Below are 19828 nucleotides of genomic sequence, written 5' to 3' on the forward strand. Positions count from 1 at the left end.
CTGTATAAAAGCCAGAGGGAAGATTCCTCCACATAACTCTATAATCTATAGCTGAAATCTACTCATATCTGCCATAGATTTCAGTTTGTTGCACACGACAGCCTAAGATGCGCCAAATTTAGTGCTTCTTACTCCAGCGTTCTACTGTGTAAAGCTAGTATATTAAATGTCAGTCTTTTAGGCTGGATTCACACAACCATGTTACGTCCGTAAAGGACGGAACGTATTTCGGCCGCAAGTCCCGGACCAAACTCAGTGCAGGGAGCCGGGCCTCTCCGTGGAACTACTGTCCTGTAGTGAAAACATGATTACAGTACGGGACAGTTGTCCCGCAGCAAGGCAGGGACTCCTAGCGTCGTACATAACTATGATGCTAGGAGCCCGGCTCTCTGCACTGTGTTCGGTCCGGGACTTTCGGCCGAAATACGTTCCGTCCATTACGGACCGAACATGCTCGTGTGAATCCAGCCTTAGGCCAGATTCACACGACTGAGTGCAAACTTGGACGTGAAAAACTGCTGTTTTTTACATCCGAGTTGCACCCGTGTGGGACCCCTTTTCACGGATCCCCCTAAACTTGAGTGTATCGAGGGATCCGTGAAAACGGAAGAAAATAGCACATGTTCTATTTATCCACAAAACCTTCACACGGTCTGTTGAAACAACAGCCGTGTGAACGGCCCCATTGAAATACATGTGTCCGTGTGTGACGGCCGTTGTTCTAATGTATACAACGTTCGTGTGAGTAAACCCTTAGGCTACATTTACGTGAGCGTGTTCGAGTTGCATGCGCAAAAAACGAACTATATTTCCTGCATTTTGCGTTCCGTGTGTCATCAGTGTGCGTTCCGTGTGTCAGCAGTGTGCGTTCCGTGTGGCATCAGTGTGCGTTCCGTATCTCATCAGTGTGCGTTCCGTGTGGCATCAGTGTGCGTTCCGTGTGGCATCAGTGTGCGTTCCGTGTGTCAGCAGTGTGCGTTCCGTGTGGCATCAGTGTGCGTTCCGTATGTCATCAGTGTGCGTTCCGTGTGTCATCAGTGTGCGTTCCATGTGTCATCAGTGTGCGTTCCGTGTGTCAGCAGTGTGCGTTCCGTGTGTCATCAGTGTGCGTTCCATGTGTCATCAGTGTGCGTTCCGTGTGTCAGCAGTGTGCGTTCCGTGTGGCATCAGTGTGCGTTCCGTGTGGCATCAGTGTGCGTTCCGTATGTCATCAGTGTGCGTTCCGTGTGTCATCAGTGTGCGTTCCGTGTGGCATCAGTGTGCGTTCCGTGTGGCATCAGTGTGCGTTCCGTGTGTCAGCAGTGTGCGTTCCGTGTGGCATCAGTGTGCGTTCCGTATGTCATCAGTGTGCGTTCCGTGTGTCATCAGTGTGCGTTCCGTGTGTCATCAGTGTGCGTTCCGTGTGGCATCAGTGTGCGTTCCGTGTGGCATCAGTGTGCGTTCCGTATGTCATCAGTGTGCGTTCTGTGTGTCATCAGTGTGCGTTCCGTGTGTCATCAGTGTGCGTTCCGTGTGTCATCAGTGTGCGTTCCGTATGTCATCAGTGTGCGTTCCGTGTGTCATCAGTGTGCGTTCCGTGTGTCATCAGTGTGCGTTCCGTGTGTCATCAGTGTGCGTTCCGTGTGTCATCAGTGTGCGTTCCGTGTGTCATCAGTGTGCGTTCCGTATGTCATCAGTGTGCGTTCCGTGTGTCATCAGTGTGCGTTCCGTGTGTCATCAGTGTGCGTTCCGTGTGTCATCAGTGTGCGTTCCGTATGTCATCAGTGTGCGTTCCGTGTGTCATCAGTGTGCGTTCCGTGTGTCATCAGTGTGCGTTCCGTGTGTCATCAGTGTGCGTTCCGTGTGTCATCAGTGTGCGTTCCGTATGTCATCAGTGTGCGTTCCGTGTGTCATCAGTGTGCGTTCCGTGTGTCATCAGTGTGCGTTCCGTGTGTCATCAGTGTGCGTTCCGTGTGTCATCAGTGTGCGTTCCGTGTGTCATCAGTGTGCGTTCCGTATGTCATCAGTGTGCGTTCCGTGTGTCATCAGTGTGCGTTCCGTGTGTCATCAGTGTGCGTTCCGTGTGTCATCAGTGTGCGTTCCGTGTGTCATCAGTGTGCGTTCCGTGTGTCATCAGTGTGCGTTCCGTGTGTCATCAGTGTGCGTTCCGTATGTCATCAGTGTGCGTTCCGTGTGTCATCAGTGTGCGTTCCGTGTGTCATCAGTGTGCGTTCCGTGTGTCATTTAGTGTGCGTTCCGTGTGTCATCAGTGTGCGTTCCGTGTGCCATCTTTGTGCTTTGCGCGTAGCATCCGCTTTTCATGTCCGTGATTATCCACTGCAAGCGCTTCCTTTTTTATTTTTTTTATTTCTCTGCATTTCTTTAGCAACTAATGCGTGAAACACGGACAGCGCAGGGATGTCGTCCGTCTGCTGTCCGTGGTTTTCACGCAGCCATAGACTTCAATGGGCGACAAGGTGCGCAAAAACGCACCAATATAAGACATGCAGTGAGTTTCACGCAACGGACACTTGCTGTGTGAAAAATCCCATATGTCTGAATAGCCCCATTGAAAAGAATGGGTCGATGTGCAGAACGCGCTGGTCTAAATGAGCTCTTAAAGTGCGTTTGCCGTACCTTTGTAAACCACGACCCCTCCATGATGGCGGAGATGAGACCCCCGCTGATCAATAATGACCTATCATACAATGTGAAAGTCCTGGAGATCCCCTGAGAGCGCAGTAAAATGTGACCGTCAGTATATTGTCCCTGTGTAGAGGATGATTTTGCGTCCGGCTGTTTTAACCCTTTATGAGCATTGCACATATCCCCCCCCCCCCCTCATCTCCTGACAGGTGCGGTGTAACAGACGCAGTATATTTTAGGCGATTATTCTGTGAATATCGTGACAAGATTTCCAGTCCTTATTTATAGAAAGTGATGATGGAAAATCCACAATGTGAGTGCAGTAATTGCTTATCTTTCCTGCTCCGCACACTGAGAGGTATTCAAAACCAAAGTAAAGTTATTGATCCCAAACTACAGGACCACATTATCTCCAGAGGCAAAAGTCAGCCGTCCACCAACAAAAATGTGACTGCATTATACGTTAAATATTATATACGTGTATCTGTGTTTTAGAAGATGTAAGTATGTGCAGCATCTAACAAACAGAAAAAATCCACAAAAACAGCGGAGTCACTGTGTACATACATTACATTACTTATCCTGTATTATACTCCAGAGCTACACTCACTATTCTGCTGGTGGTCACTGTGTACATACATTACATTACTTATCCTGTACTGATCCTGAGTTACATCCTGTATTATACTCCAGAGCTGCACTCACTATTCTGCTGGTGGTCACTGTGTACATACATTACATTACTTATCCTGTACTGATCCTGAGTTACATCCTGTATTATACTCCAGAGCTGCACTCACTATTCTGCTAGTGGAGTCACTGTGTACATACATTACATTACTTATCCTGTACTGATCCTGAGTTACATCCTGTATTATACTCCAGAGCTGCACTCACTATTCTGCTGGTGGAATCGCTGTGTACATACATTACATTACTAATCCTGTACAAATCCTGAGTTATATCCTGTATTATACTCCAGAGCTGTACTCACTATTCTGCTGGTAGAGTCACTGTGTACATACATTACATTACTTATCCTGCACTGATCCTGAGTTATATCCTGTATTATACTGCAGAGCTGCACTCTCTATTCTGCTGGTGGAGTCACTGTGTACATACACTTCTTATCCTATACTGATCCTGAGTTACATCCTGTATTATACTCCAGAGCTGCACTCACTATTCTGCTGGTGGAGTCACTGTTTACATACATTACATTACTTATCCTGTACTGATCCTGAGTTACATCCTGTATTATACTCCAGAGCTGCACTCACTATTCTGCTGGTGGAGTCACTGTGTACATACATTACATTACTTATCCTGTACTGATCCTGAGTTACATCCTGTATTATACTCCAGAGCTGCACTCACTATTCTGCTGGTGGAGTCACTGTGTACATACATTACTTATCCTGTACTGATCCTGAGTTACATCCTGTATTATACTCCAGAGCTGCACTCACTATTCTGCTGGTGGAGTCACTGTGTACATACATTACTTATCCAGTACTGATCCTGAGTTACATCCAGTATTATACTCCAGAGCTGCACCCACTATTCTGCTGGTGATCACTGTGTACATACATTACATTACTTATCCTGTACTGATCCTGAGTTATATCCTGTATTACACTCCAGAGCTGCACTCACTATTCTGCTGGTGGAGTCACTGTGTACATACATTACATTACTGATCCTGTACTGATCCTGAGTTACATCCTGTATTATACTCCAGAGCTGCACTCACTATTCTGCTGGTGGAGTCACTGTGTATATACATTACATTACTTATCCTGTACTGATCCTGAGTTACATCCTGTATTATACTCCAGAGCTGCAGTCACTATTCTGCTGGAGGAGTCACTGTGTACATACATTACATTACTTATCCTGTACTGATCCTGAGTTACATCCTGTATTACACTCCAGAGCTGCACTCACTATTCTGCTGGTGGAGTCACTGTGTACATACATTACATTACTTATCCTGTACTGATCCTGAGTTACATCCTGTATTATACTCCAGAGCTGCAGTCACTATTCTGCTGGTGGAGTCACTGTATACATACATTACATTACTTATCCTGTACTGATCCTGAGTTACATCCTGTATTACACTCCAGAGCTGCACTCACTATTCTGCTGGTGGAGTCACTGTGTACATACATTACATTACTGATCCTGTACTGATCCTGAGTTACATCCTGTATTATACTCCGGAGCTGCACTCACTATTCTGCTGGTAGTCACTGTGTACATACATTACATTACTGATCCTGTACTGATCCTGAGTTACATCCTGTATTACACTCCAGAGCTGCACTCACTATTCTGCTGGTGGAGTCACTGTGTACATACATTACATTACTGATCCTGTACTGATCCTGAGTTACATCCTGTATTACACTCCAAAGCTGCACTCACTATTCTGCTGGTGGAGTCACTGTGTACATACATTACTTATCCAGTACTGATCCTGAGTTACATCCAGTATTATACTGCAGAGCTGCACTCACTATTCTGCTGGTGGAGTCACTGTGTACATACATTACTTATCCTGTACTGATCCTGAGTTATATCCTGTATTATACTCCAGAGCTGCACTCACTATTCTGCTGGTAGAGTCACTGTGTACATACATTACATTACTTATCCTGTACTGATCCTGAGTTACACCTGTATTATACTCCAGATCTGCACTCACTATTCTGCTGGTGGAATCGCTGTGTACATACATTACATTACTAATCCTGTACAAATCCTGAGTTATATCCTGTATTATACTCCAGAGCTGTACTCACTATTCTGCTGGTAGAGTCACTGTGTACATACATTACATTACTTATCCTGCACTGATCCTGAGTTATATCCTGTATTATACTGCAGAGCTGCACTCTCTATTCTGATGGTGGAATCACTGTGTACATACATTACATTACTTATCCTGCACTGATCCTGAGTTATATCCTGTATTATACTCCAGAGCTGCACTCACTATTCTGCTGGTGGGGTCACTGTGTACATACAATACATTACTTATCCTGCACTGATCCTGAGTTATATCCTGTATTATACTGCAGAGCTGCACTCTCTATTCTGCTGGTGGAGTCACTGTGTACATACACTTCTTATCCTATACTGATCCTGAGTTACATCCTGTATTATACTCCAGAGCTGCACTCACTATTCTGCTGGTGGAGTCACTGTTTACATACATTACATTACTTATCCTGTACTGATCCTGAGTTACATCCTGTATTATACTCCAGAGCTGCGCTCACTATTCTGCTGGTGGAGTCACTGTGTACATACATTACATTACTTATCCTGTACTGATCCTGAGTTACATCCTGTATTATATACCAGAGCTGCACTCACTATTCTGCTGGTGGAGTCACTGTTTACATACATTACATTACTTATCCTGTACTGATCCTGAGTTACATCCTGTATTATACTCCAGAGCTGCACTCACTATTCTGCTGTGAACATACATTACATATAACTCATCACAGAGCACTTCCCTTATGGCTGGGTTCACACGACCACTTTAACGTCCGTAATCGACGGACGTATTTCGGGCGGAAGTCCCGGACCGAACTCAGTGCAGGGAGCCGGGCTCCTAGCATCATAGTTATGTACGACGCTGGGAGTCCCTGCGTCTCTGTGGAACTGCTGTCCCGTACTGAAAACACGATGACAGTACGGGACAGTTTTCCCACAGCGAGGCAGGGACTCCTAGCATTGTACATAACTATGATGCTAGGAGCCCGGCTCCCTGCAGTGTGTTCGGTCCGGGAATTGCGGCCGAAATACGTCCGTCAATTACGGACGTAATTAGTGTGTGTGCACATACCCTATGTCTTTTTAACAACCTACTATTAATAGGAAGCCATGAAATTCAATGCACATGAAACTAATAAGTAGGATTCTAGTTTCGAGGTAGCAGTGTGCCCCCTTACGTACTAGGCCCTTGTGCATCTGCACAGGTTGCACATATGTTATGTCCTCCTCTGGTCACCTCTATCATAGGAGTGTAGCTAATCTGTAAGTAAGCAGTCAGCCATTTTGGAGGTGATGGGGAGTTGTTTTTGGTCAACTGGCCGCTCTCCTGTATAAAAGTATATACAAATATTTCTCTGCTCTGTCCTCCCTCCTCCTCCCTCTCCATGTACTGCTATTGTGAGGTAGGAATGTCCACATGACAGCCCACATACACATGGGTAGTAAGGGATTCTTGCTAGGGCCCCATTCCCAGGTATCCCAAAGGCCTAGTTATGAACTCATACATGTCCTGGTCCTGTATTCAGGATTCTGGGACAGCTGGGTGGCAGTTTTTATTACAGGACGCTGTAATGTCGGCCATATTGGATGTCACCCAGCTTTCTATACGGATCCTTTTCAGTCCTTCCATCTTGGCGCAGAATAAAATCATCATCGGCTTGAGAAAAGTAAACACGTCGTCGTCACCTGTTCTGTCCAGCACCTTCCATCTCCCATAGCAATGAAAGGGTTAACCCTCCGCGGACCTGACATGAAGGCGGCTGATAATCCGAGGACAAATATCTGCTCCAGAGATCGGCTTTGAAGATTTCTTGCAGAATAAACACGCGGCGGGGAGAGCGCCGGGGCCTTTGATTCTTGGCTTGTTTCTAGAAGGAATAATTGGGGCGCTGAAATCTAAAATGCGAAGGGACGATATTTGAAGTTCACACACGACGCGTTTCATTACTTCTTCAAGAGGCTAAAAATAGATCCCTTATAATATTACAATGGAAAATATCAAAGCTGAGCTCCTGGTGACACCGGGGTCTGCGCAGGTGGGGGAGGCTGTGAGGTCCGCGCGCTACAGGTGGGGGAGGCTGTGAGGTCCGCGCGCTACAGGTGGGGGAGGCTGTGAGGTCCGCGCGCTACAGGTGGGAGAGGCTGTGAGGTCCGCGCGCTACAGGTGGGGGAGGCTGTGAGGTCCGCGCGCTACAGGTGGGGGAGGCTGTGAGGTCCGCACGCTACAGGTGGGGGAGGCTGTGAGGTCCGCACGCTACAGGTGGGGGAGGCTGTGAGGTCCGCACGCTACAGGTGGGGGAGGCTGTGAGGTCCGCGCGCTACAGGTGGGGGAGGCTGTGAGGTCCGCGCGCTACAGGTGGGGGAGGCTGTGAGGTCCGCGCGCTACAGGTGGGAGAGGCTGTGAGGTCCGCGCGCTACAGGTGGGGGAGGCTGTGAGGTCCGCACGCTACAGGTGGGGGAGGCTGTGAGGTCCGCACGCTACAGGTGGGGGAGGCTGTGAGGTCCGCACGCTACAGGTGGGGGAGGCTGTGAGGTCCGCACGCTACAGGTGGGGGAGGCTGTGAGGTCCGCACGCTACAGGTGGGGAGGCTGTGAGGTCCGCACGCTACAGGTGGGAGAGGCTGTGAGGTCCGCGCGCTACAGGTGGGGGAGGCTGTGAGGTCCGCACGCTACAGGTGGGGGAGGCTGTGAGGTCCGCGCACTACAGGTGGGGGAGGCTGTGAGTTCCGCGCGCTACAGGTGGGAGAGGCTGTGAGGTCCGCGCGCTACAGGTGGGGGAGGCTGTGAGGTCCGCGCGCTACAGGTGGGGGAGGGGGCGGCTCTTTATGTTCCTGGAAAATAAGATATTGGCGTCTGAGTGGTCATAAATTAGGAGAATGATGAGATATTAATAGATCATTTATTAGTTATTAGGCTGAGTTCACACTACCGATAACGTTTACCTCTAGTCCATCAGAGGAAGAGCGGATCGAAAGATTAAGGGTATGTTCACACACACTAATTACGGCTGAAAAACGGCCAATAAATTGGGAGCAGAACGCCTCCAAACATCTGCCCAAAGATTTCCATGGAGAAAACGGCCGTTTTTTTTTACAGATGAGCAGTGCACTCCCCAATCCAGAAGGGACCGATATCTCTGTCAATGCAGAGCTTCCTGGTTCATGAGTGGAAAGCCAGAACTACACTGATCCTAACACAGCAGAGCAGAAGCAGCGCTGGAGCTGGGGGATGTGGACTTTACACTAGTGACGGCCCTGGTATCTCTGACCTATGTTGGCAGCAGTTCCATTGGGTTCGGTTATAAGTTGAGGTGGCATTGTGATGCCCATTGGGGCACTACGACCCTTTCACTTGAGGAATTAGTGAGGTTCTCACCCTGCCTCTGCTATCTTCTGACCTGATAGGTCAAGGTGGAGCTCTCCTTTAATGCACCTTTGATTTGATGCTGCAGAGATCTGATGTAATGGGATATTGTGAGAAGTCCATGATCCCGTCCCTCTCGTTGCCCCTCACACAATGGTTGCCAAAAATATAAGTCCCCCGTCTGACCTTACATGAAGAGAGCTGCTAAATGTTCACGGGGGCAGCGAGGCCGAGCCCACAGTCCTGACACAAAGCCAAACTTATTGTTTCCAGATATTGTATCCATATGAGCGGCTGCGGCGGGATACGTGTAATGGCACCTGCACGGCCCCATTGTGAAGGTCGCATACCAGGCCGCACAGGCCGAGCCCTCCCCTTGTATTACAGATACAATATGTTACATTCTTCCCTTTGTTCTTGGTTAAAATGAATTCAAGTCCACGTCCAAGTAAAGAGCGGCTCCGGTAACTCAATCATAGGCTGCAACATTTGTATCTGGTCTGACAAAGGGTAATGTGAGCTGGCGGCTCGCCCCAGTGACCTCCGCATACCAGGGCCCAGTCCTCCTGCCCTCTACTACCCAGGCCACCGCTTAGGACAAGGACAGAGGTGGAGAAAAAGCCAGAGGTCCCCCATCCCAGTGTCCAGAGACGGAGCCATATTCATCAATATCCCATTAATTCAATATTACGTAGGAAACCCGGTGGGCAATAAACGCAGGGCTCCTGTAGCCTCTCCACCCCCTGGCTGATATCTGCCCTTATATCTGCCCCTCCTAATGGATCCTTAATGATGTTCCACAAGGTTAAATAATGAGCCCCTTTATCTGCAGACCAATCCCACTCCACATGACCCCATCCATATCCTGGACAAAAAGGTGCAGGGGTTACAGGGAATGTAAGATGAAGCAGTGAGGGGGTTGTAGGTGAGAGGTTCAAGAAACAGCCTAGGATCAGGATCAGTACAGGATAAGTAATGTATGTACACAGTGACTCCACCAGCAGAATAGTGAGTGCAGCTCTGGAGTATAATACAGGATATAACTCAGGATCAGTATAGGATAAGTAATGTAATGTATGTACACAGTGACTCCACCAGCAGAATAGTGAGTGCAGCTCTGGAGTATAATACAGGATGTAACTCAGGATCAGTACAGGATAAGTAATGTAATGTATGTACACAGTGACTCCACCAGCAGAATAGTGAGCGCAGCTCTGGAGTATAATAGAGGATATAACTCAGGATCAGTACAGGATAAGTAATGTAATGTATGTACACAGTGACTCCACCAGCAGAATAGTGAGTGCAGCTCTGGAGTATAATACAGGATGTAACTCAGGATCAGTACAGGATAAGTAATGTAATGTATGTACACAGTGACTCCACTAGCAGAATAGTGAGTGCAGCTTTGGAGTATAATACAGGATATAACTCAGGATCAGTACAGGATAAGTAATTTAATGTATGTACACAGTGACTCCACCAGCAGAATAGTGAGTGCAGCTCTAGAGTATAATACAGGATGTAACTCAGGATCAGTACAGGATAAGTAATATAATGTATGTACACAGTGACTCCACCAGCAGAATAGTGAGTGCAGCTCTGGAGTATAATACAGGATGTAACTCAGGATCAGTACAGGATAAGTAATGTAATGTATATACACAGCGACTCCACCAGCAGAATAGTGAGTGCAGCTCTGGAGTATAATACAGGATGTAACTCAGGATCAGTACAGGATAAGTAATGTAATGTATGTATACAGTGACTCCTCCAGCAGAATAGTGAGTGCAGCACTGGACTATAATACAGGATGTAACTCAGGATCAGTACAGGATAAGTAATGTAATGTATGTACACAGTGACTCCACCAGCAGAATAGTGAGTGCAGCTCTGGAGTATAATACAGGATGTAACTCAGGATCAGTACAGGATAAGTAATGTAATGTATGTACACAGCGACGCCTCCAGCAGAATAGTGAGTGCAGCTCTGGAATATAATACAGGATGTAACTCAGGATCAGTACAGGATAAATAATATAATGTATGTACACAGTGACTCCACCAGCAGAATAGTGAGTGCAGCTCTGGAGTATAATACTGGATGTAACTCAGGATCAGTACAGGATAAGTAATGTAATGTATGTACACAGTGACTCCACCAGCAGAATAGTGAGTGCAGCTCTGGAGTATGATACAGGGTATAACTCAGGATCAGTACAGGATAAGTAATGTATGTACACAGTGACTCCACCAGCAGAATAGTGAGTGCAGCTCTGGAGTATAATACTGGATGTAACTCAGGATCAGTACAGGATTAGTAATGTAATGTATGTACACAGTGACTCCACCAGCAGAATAGTGAGTGCAGCTCTGGAGTATAATACAGGATATAACTCAGGATCAGTACAGGATAAGTAATGTATGTACACAGTGACTCCACCAGCAGAATAGTGAGTGCAGCTCTGGAGTATAATACTGGATGTAACTCAGGATCAGTACAGGATTAGTAATGTAATGTATGTACACAGTGACTCCACCAGCAGAATAGTGAGTGCAGCTCTGGAGTATAATACAGGATATAACTCATGATCAGTACAGGATAAGTAATGTATGTACACAGTGACTTCACCAGCAGAATAGAGAGTGCAGCTCTAGAGTATAATACAGAATGTAACTCAGGATCAGTACAGGATAAGTAATGTAATGTATGTACACAGTGACTCCACCAGCAGAATAGTGAGTGCAGCTCTGGAGTATAATACAGGATATAACTCAGGATCAGTACAGGATAAGTAATGTATGTACACAGTGACTTCACCAGCAGAATAGGGAGTGCAGCTCTAGAGTATAATACAGAATGTAACTCAGGATCAGTACAGGATAAGTAATGTAATGTATGTACACAGTGACTCCACCAGCAGAATAGTGAGTGCAGCTCTGGAGTATAATACAGGATGTAACTCAGGATCAGTACAGGATCAGTAATGTAATGTATATACACAGTGACTCCACCAGCAGAATAGTGAGTGCAGCTCTAGAGTATAATACAGAATGTAACTCAGGATCAGTACAGGATAAGTAATGTAATGTATGTACACAGTGACTCCACCAGCAGAATAGTGAGTGCAGCTCTGGAGTATAATACAGGATGTAACTCAGGATCAGTACAGGATAAGTAATGTATGTACACAGTGACTCCACCAGCAGAATAGTGAGTGCTGCTCTGGGGTATAATACAGGATGTAACTCAGGATCAGTACAGGATAAGTAATGTAATGTATGTACACAGTGACTCCACCAGCAGAATAGTGAGTGCAGCTCTGGAGTATAATACAGGATGTAACTCAGGATCAGTACAGGATAAGTAATGTATGTACACAGTGACTTCACCAGCAGAATAGTGAGTGCAGCTCTAGAGTATAATACAGGCTGTAAAACAGTGATTTCTCTATAGTCTTTTGTGTTTCTTTTTTACGTTAATCACCGCGTGGTAAAAACAACATGTTAACTTTATTACGGCAATATAAAACTTAAAGAGGCTCTGTCACCAGATTTTGCAACCCCTATCTGCTATTGCAGCAGATAGGCGCTGCAATGTAGATTACAGTAACGTTTTTATTTTTAAAAAACGAGCATTTTTGGCCAAGTTATGACCATTTTTGTAATTATGCAAATGAGGCTTGCAAAAGTCCAAGTGGGTGTGTTTAAAAGTAAAAGTCCAAGTGGGCGTGTATTAGGTGCGTAAATCGGGGCGTTTTTAATACTTTTACTAGCTGGGCGCTGTGAAGAGAAGTAACATCCTCTTCTCTTCAGAACGCCCAGCTTGTGACAGTGCAGATCTGTGACGTCACTCACAGGTCCTGCATCGTGACGGCCACATCGGCACCAGAGGCTACAGTTGATTCTGCAGCAGCATCAGCGTTTGCAGGTAAGATCGACTTACCTGCAGAATCAACTGTAGCCTCTGGTGCCGATGTGGCCGTCACGATGCAGGACCTGTGAGTGACGTCACAGATCTGCACTGTCACAAGCTGGGCGTTCTGAAGAGAAGAGGATGTTACTTCTCTTCACAGCGCCCAGCTAGTAAAAGTATTAAAAACGCCCCGATTTACGCACCTAATACACGCCCACTTGGACTTTTACTTTTAAACACACCCACTTGGACTTTTGCAAGCCTCATTTGCATAATTACAAAAATGGTCATAACTTGGCCAAAAATGCTCGTTTTTTAAAAATAAAAACGTTACTGTAATCTACATTGCAGCGCCTATCTGCTGCAATAGCAGATAGGGGTTGCAAAATCTGGTGACAGAGCCTCTTTAAGTAGTTTGTTTAGGATATATTACCTTTACAAAGAAAAAACAATTTTGTTAAAAAAAATAGTTTTGTTTCGCCGTATTCTGAGAGCCAGGACTTTTTTATTTCTCTGTCTATGGAGCGGTGTGAGGGCTTGTGGGGTGAGCTGGTGTATTTTTTGGGATAATTTTAGGGCATATATGACTTTTTGAACACTTTTGATTCGATTTTTGGTGAAATGATCTGTCCAAAAACAGTAATGTTTGCATTGTATTTTTTATTTTTTTGCCTACGTTATTCACCTGGCGGATTAAACAATGTGGTATTTTAATAGTTGGGACTTTCACGGACGCAGCAATACAATTATGTTTACTTACTCTGACATACCTGTAACCGCAGCAGGTCGGGCGGACGCTATGAATAATGTCCCTGACCTCATCATCCGGAGGTCGTAGTAATACAGCAAATATAAGGGTCACAGGGTTTATTCATCAAACATCCTTATGTGGAACAATCAGGGTCAGGATCTGCTTCTCGACCTTCTATGCCGGACAATAGAATATCATCCGCCAGATCTATGAGAAACGATCATCAAGGCGACAAGTGGACACAATATTGTTCTAAGGTCAATGTGATGGAGCACAAGAGAAAGACCATTGATAGGTGGAGCCCGACCTCTCCTGCATGGTCAATGTGAGCACATTGGGGGGTAATTTACTAAGCAAACTGCCCTCAGTTATGTGGAGTACGTGGAGTGCACCAAATGTATTATGTGTTTTTATCATTTTTACACCTACCTGGACAGTTTTGAGTTGTGTCACCTGACCAAGAGGAGTCATAAAATGCGTTGAATTTAATAAAGACGTGCAAACATTTTTTCCATGCACGATCGTGATGTACATGCTCAGAATATTAAAGTGTAATGAGAGTTGCACCAAATATATTATGACGCAAGCAAAAACTGAAATCTTATCCCGCCCTCTTGTTAGTGGATCGGCCAACAATCTAATGTCTATGGGGCTGCCAGATTCTCTCCTGGTAACGAATGTCGGGGGGAAACATGGAACCGCAGGATGGAGTTTTTCATGTCTGATCTGTTTGTTTACCACAGGGACATAACTGGGCAACAGTGACGCTCCTGGGCCGGCGGGAAGAGTTTTCTTCTAGCCGGGAGTGAGGATCTTCCTGATGGAAATGTCCATCAGATCCTCGGGAAATCCTCGGTTTTCTCTGAGCTCTGGGATGAAAGGTCCAAACGCTAAGATATTGTCTCATAAGGTCTCTGAAGTCAGAGCCTGATTGTATATATGGGGGGGGGGGGGGTCTGAGCTAAAATCATGTAAGACTATAACCCCCATCATTATTTCCATCACTAAGTTCCAGAGGACAGGTGTGCTCCGCGCCAGGTGTGATGTTTTAGTCCGTCTTCAGTCCTAGCTGATAACTTATAGACTTCATGGTGAGGACGGATCTGAGGTCGAGTAGGACAAGGTCGTGGTGCTGTTCTTCCATTCATTCTCACATCTCCAGGAGATAAGTTGAAGGTCGTTTCCTCTGGTTCCCAGTGGTGTCCTCATGAGACTTTATCTTCAGAGTTGGTCTTCAGATTGTGCGGAGTTCCTCTCACTCTTTAGAGAAAATCTGTAAATGGAAAATAAAAAGAACTATTAACTGCTGAGTATCCATTGAGATGAAGTATATACGAGCATTAAAGGATCCAGGAACTAATATTACATTAGACGTAGAAACCAAGAATATTCCCCAAATGCTGTTTATGGACCTGAAATTATCGACCATGAAATTCTTTATTCTTGGAGACCAGGGTAGGAGATCCCAGAGACGGTGCAGGGACATGTGTAATTGATCTTGATCTGCCGTTGATTGACTTCATCCACATTCCTACAGAAGGGACAATGCCAAAGTCTGAAGAAGTCAGTGACCACTGGACAAAATAAGATTTCACAACCCCTAGAACACCAGGGATAATATTTCTAGACCCACAGACCACCAGGTATATTATTTCTTAACATTCGAGACCCCAGGGATATAACTACTCCATCAAACATATAACTACTCCATCTATTATCCCAAATGGACAACATGGATCATACTACTAACCCGCTAGACATGAGCGATACTATTAACCCAAAATACAACAGGGATTTTATCTATTAGCAAATGGAACACTAGATACCAAATCTAATATTGGTTAAACCAAATGGACAACAGAGGCCAATGATCCAAGAGACACAAGGGAATCATCTGTTAACCTCTTAGACACCAGTGTTATTATCCATAAAACTACGGGACCACCAGGGATACTATTTAAACCACTGAACCTGTAAACCAAAAGTAATGGCAACTAGAGGACCAGGGAAAATTGTTAGAGAACCTCTGGACCTCCAGGATCACCCGAGATAGTAGGTGTGGACATAAAGAGCTAGACCACTCATTATGGGCATCCGACAGTTGGGTCACCAGGGCCAGGACGCTGTGAATGGGTTGACCAGCGCCCACAGTCTTGCTTATGGTACAGGTGGTTTATGTGGGTCATTTCAGAATAGTTCTAGTCAGAACTTTTAAGAATCCAAGTGAGGGAATCTGGGGAACATGATAAACTCAGGGGCGACCGAGGACAGAACTGGGGCCGGGGTTACACGTAATATACATTAATGTACATGGATGTGTCCTATACAGTAAGAGAAGGTGATTTCACAACGAAACAAGTTCTATGCCAACAGGAAAGAAATAATACAGATAATGAGACTTCCCGGAGGTTCTAACAGAACTTTACCTCGTCACAAACAGTTTTACCTCAGGGAACCTCCAGGCATGTTTAAATGGTTGGAGCTCCCCCTCCCCTCCTCCCCTTAATGTTCCTTGCAGGACAGGGTGACAAAACCCTTTGCTTGCTTTGCACAGTGGTCTAATTTATTTTGGGCTATTCATGGCTTTTCTGTGCTGCCATTTGAAGCCGACCAATGCATTGACTGATGAAAAGATGTACCCAAGGCAGAGCGGGGCTGGATCCAGCGGGCACCGTGCCAGCCTGCCATTGGTGGAACAAAACACACCCCTACAGTACCCAGCAGTCACTGGTCATTTTCAAACGATGTTCTTTTCTCTTTTTTTTTCCCTTTCCTTATTTATCCCTGTTAAGTTGGGAAGTCTGAGAAATGCGCTACGAACGCGCACAAAGCATCTTAAAAAAGACTTTACAATTGAAGAGAGGAGGTTTGTGCTATGAATCATCCAGGATTTGGAAAAAGACCCCACACAGATGTGCATAGGATGGATCAGACTACACAAGGGTTAGTTTGTAGTCTGTAACCATGGAGACAAATGTGTCAGACAAGGATACAACATGCCTAATCCAATCCGATATCACATAAGGTGGCCATACCTTTTTAGATAAATGTTGGCCGAACCCACTTATTTTCCGACTGACCATCTAATGTGTATGGGGCCTCCCGACTCTCCCCTGACAGCAGATGTTGGATGAGAGAAGAATTGAGAAACATTCCCGATCCTTTTGTTCTCAGGGGAGATAAGCCGCTGCCAGAGTTCTCTGGCAGCAGTTTACTCCCCTCTCTTTATTCTGAATCCATGCACGGTCGGCCGAGTGTGCATATGTATTGGGGGATCTAGAGGGATAGCTATCTGAGGTGTATGGCGAACCTTAAGCTGCCCTTTTGCACATTAGAACATCATAGAGCAAAAATAGTTCAGTCATAAAGTTGAGAACACACAACAGAACAGAGCGCGACCCCAGGGTGCTCCAAACTGGAGACAACGTCAGCACAAGGACTGTTCATACTAGATTGGGGTATTCGTGGCTGAGGAGCCACACAAACCTGAGATCCACATGCTCAATGTCAAGTGGCGCTTGGAGTGGTATAAAGTCGCCAACACTGAACTGAATCACCTTCACCAGTTCACGGTCTGGGTTTGGTGGATATCTGGAGAACACTTCTTGGCTGGATGTGTAGTGGCAACTGTAGGGTCTGGCGGTTGAAATAATGGTGGGGCTGGTCTTTATGGTTTGGGGCCTTAGTTCCAATAAAGGGAAAGCTAGAGAATTGTGAATTTCCAGCTTTGTGGTCAAGATTTGGGAAGGCTCCTTGCTGCCAGTCTTGAAGAACGTGACTGCACCGAGCGCTGGGCTCAACTCCATCCAACCCTGAAGTGTGAACCAGATCTTATTCCCCAACATCAGCGTCCAACCTCACTGAGGCTCTGGTGCCTGTAGCGTCTATGGCCGCGATCCGTCGTTCTAACTTACCCCTCGACGACCGCGGCCATGGACATCCTGCTGCTGTGCTGCGTCTTCCCCCCTGTGAGGCGCTGGCACTCACTTCCTGGGTATCGAGACTGTCTCCCAGAGGGTGCGCGCGCATGCTCGTTCCCGCCCTTAAGGGGCCAGCGCATGAAAATCATCATCATCAACTCACATGATTTCCTGGACTATAAGAAGGCCACCGCCCTTCTGATCCTCGTCTGAGCGTTGTTGTTTCCCAAAGTCTGTCTTGCAAATGGTCTATCCAGTACTATCCTGGTCTACTGCCGAGCTGAGCTGTAGTCGTGCTGTGCTGCATCTCCACGCCTGACGTCTACCTGCCGCCTGGTCCCAGCCGAGCCTGCCTTGCTACTATCCACATTGCCTCAGGTACCCTTTCTGGACTATACACTCGGTACCATACCTGTTTGGCCATCTGCCATCCCGCTATGCAGTGCGGCCCAGTGGGTCCACACCCCGCATCGTGACAGTGCCTGTATGGATGTGAATCTCTGGAGCCAAAATCTATGCAGTGGAGGCTGTTATAGAAGCCAAGGGCAGGCAACTCCATATTCATGCCCCTCGTCCTGCAGCAGGCAGATTTGGATGTCCGGGGGTGCACATACTTTTGCCCTGTAACCCTAGAACCTCATCCTAATAATATTTGTCGCTCATACGGTGGCGCTTTCTTCTTCTCTAGTAAATATTATTTAACACCAGTCATAACACGTCACTGTCAAGAAATGTGTGTTCTCCTTTGTAATCTTCTGCTGCAAACCAGACACAATATAAACAGCGAGGAGGCGAGAATGCGAACGCTGTCACCTCCAGAGGACCAGCGACGGGCAGCGGCTTCGTAGCAAGTAGTGGTCAGGGGCAATAAATACGTAAAGGGTTATTCACATCTTAGACAATTATGGAAAATTCACGGGGAAAGCCATAAAGGTCTAAGATGGGAATAACCCCTTTAATAGAATAAATGACGGAGAATTTACTCCTAAAATAAAATAAAAACCCCTTCCCAGTAAATAGACAGTAATTCCTCGTGTCCTCCGATATGTTTGCTGCCGCCGTTAGCGCTCCCGTAGGAGTTGTTACCCATCTTTCCCAGACGTCTGAACGGCAGAGGAGATTACATGACTATTAATATCAGGATTTAATATGAGGTTTATGGAAAGATTGTGACGTGTGGGGAAAGCGGGCTGCGGGCCAGGGACTTGTGGAAAGTCATTAGGATCTTATTAACGCTCCTCTGAAGTCTAGACACCGTGATCTCTGCGGGGAAACAGGTCAACGACGGTAGAAGCAGTCACATGCAGGTCAGTAGGCAAAGCTGGATTATATAACACAGTGACGTAACGTTCCTTTCACCCCTGAGTCGTAGACGCAGCCGATAATTACCTGATACTTGTTCATCACCGATCCCTTACTAATGGACGCTCGACAAATAGTCATTATTGTAATGAATGTCAATTACACAATGATATGCCTGATATATACAGTGGATAAAAAAAGTCTACACACCCCTATAGAGCAATTCTCACCTTGGAGGACCCCACAAGGAGGCGCCTGTCTTCTGTTATCTTCCATCTGTACTGACTGGGAGGACACTAGAGAAGAAGCCGGCAGGACCAGGATCTGCACAGCCCGCTCAGTGTTAATGTGTTCAAAATGGCGGCAATCATTGGACGTTTGCAGCAGTCACCAGATATACGGGTGACCGGTTCAGTCTCATAAAGGGGCAACTTGAAGCTTCGGGGCCCTGTAGCAAAACCGATACCTGGTTCATCCCTTAACCGTGCCCTCACCCTCGTAGGATCCTTATAGATTATAAAAATGAGGTGTCGAAGCCCTCAGCTCAGCTGTGAGAAGTATTTGTCTATGCAAAATCTTCAGCCTGTAAACAAGTATGTTCACATTTACTGTCAGCAAGCAGAGATCTTTTCATAATGCAGTAAATCAGCTTTACATAAACCTCTTTATAAAAGCCATGTCGTCAATGAGGGAACATTTCTCACATATTTTAGATTTGTTCATCATCTTGACTGAACATCGGATGAAGTTGTCGGAGGTTGTCAGGACAAATGGCCGCCATATTAGAGGGATGATCCAGTAGCGGCTATTTCCACCATTAATATATGCAACGCCCGGGCGACTTGTGCCAAAGTTTCATCTGGAAAGAAAGAGGAAGGACAATGAGAGTCCAGAGATTTTTTTTCTCCTGCCAAGTCGAGAACATGAATAAATGAAGTTATTCTTAGCCAATGAATACAATGGCGCCAAATCTAATAATAACGGTTTATTTCTATTAGCAGCATCAAGGACTGAAAAACTGTCATATGTCATCAGTCCATAGGACGCCGCGGTGCTAAAGTGCACAGAGATTTAACCATCATCATCATCATCATCACCACCATCATCATCATCATGGATTTCCAGGACTATAATATTTATGGCCTATCCTTAGGATCAGCC

The 19828-nt window shown here is 46.1% G+C and overlaps 1 long non-coding RNA gene across 1 annotated transcript; it reads right to left on the reverse strand.

Moving 5' to 3' along the window:
* Positions 1 to 13546: 13546 nt before the first annotated feature.
* On the reverse strand, positions 13547 to 19522 carry LOC142656152 (uncharacterized). Its single transcript, XR_012849591.1, has 2 exons — positions 18898 to 19522; positions 13547 to 14718 (listed from the first exon to the last, which is right to left on the reverse strand). It is a non-coding gene; the product is annotated as an uncharacterized LOC142656152 (long non-coding RNA).
* Between the last annotated feature and the right edge of the window lie 306 nt (positions 19523 to 19828).

The sequence above is a fragment of the Rhinoderma darwinii genome, chromosome 6, assembly GCF_050947455.1.
Source record: "Rhinoderma darwinii isolate aRhiDar2 chromosome 6, aRhiDar2.hap1, whole genome shotgun sequence".
Lineage (NCBI taxonomy): Eukaryota > Metazoa > Chordata > Amphibia > Anura > Rhinodermatidae > Rhinoderma > Rhinoderma darwinii.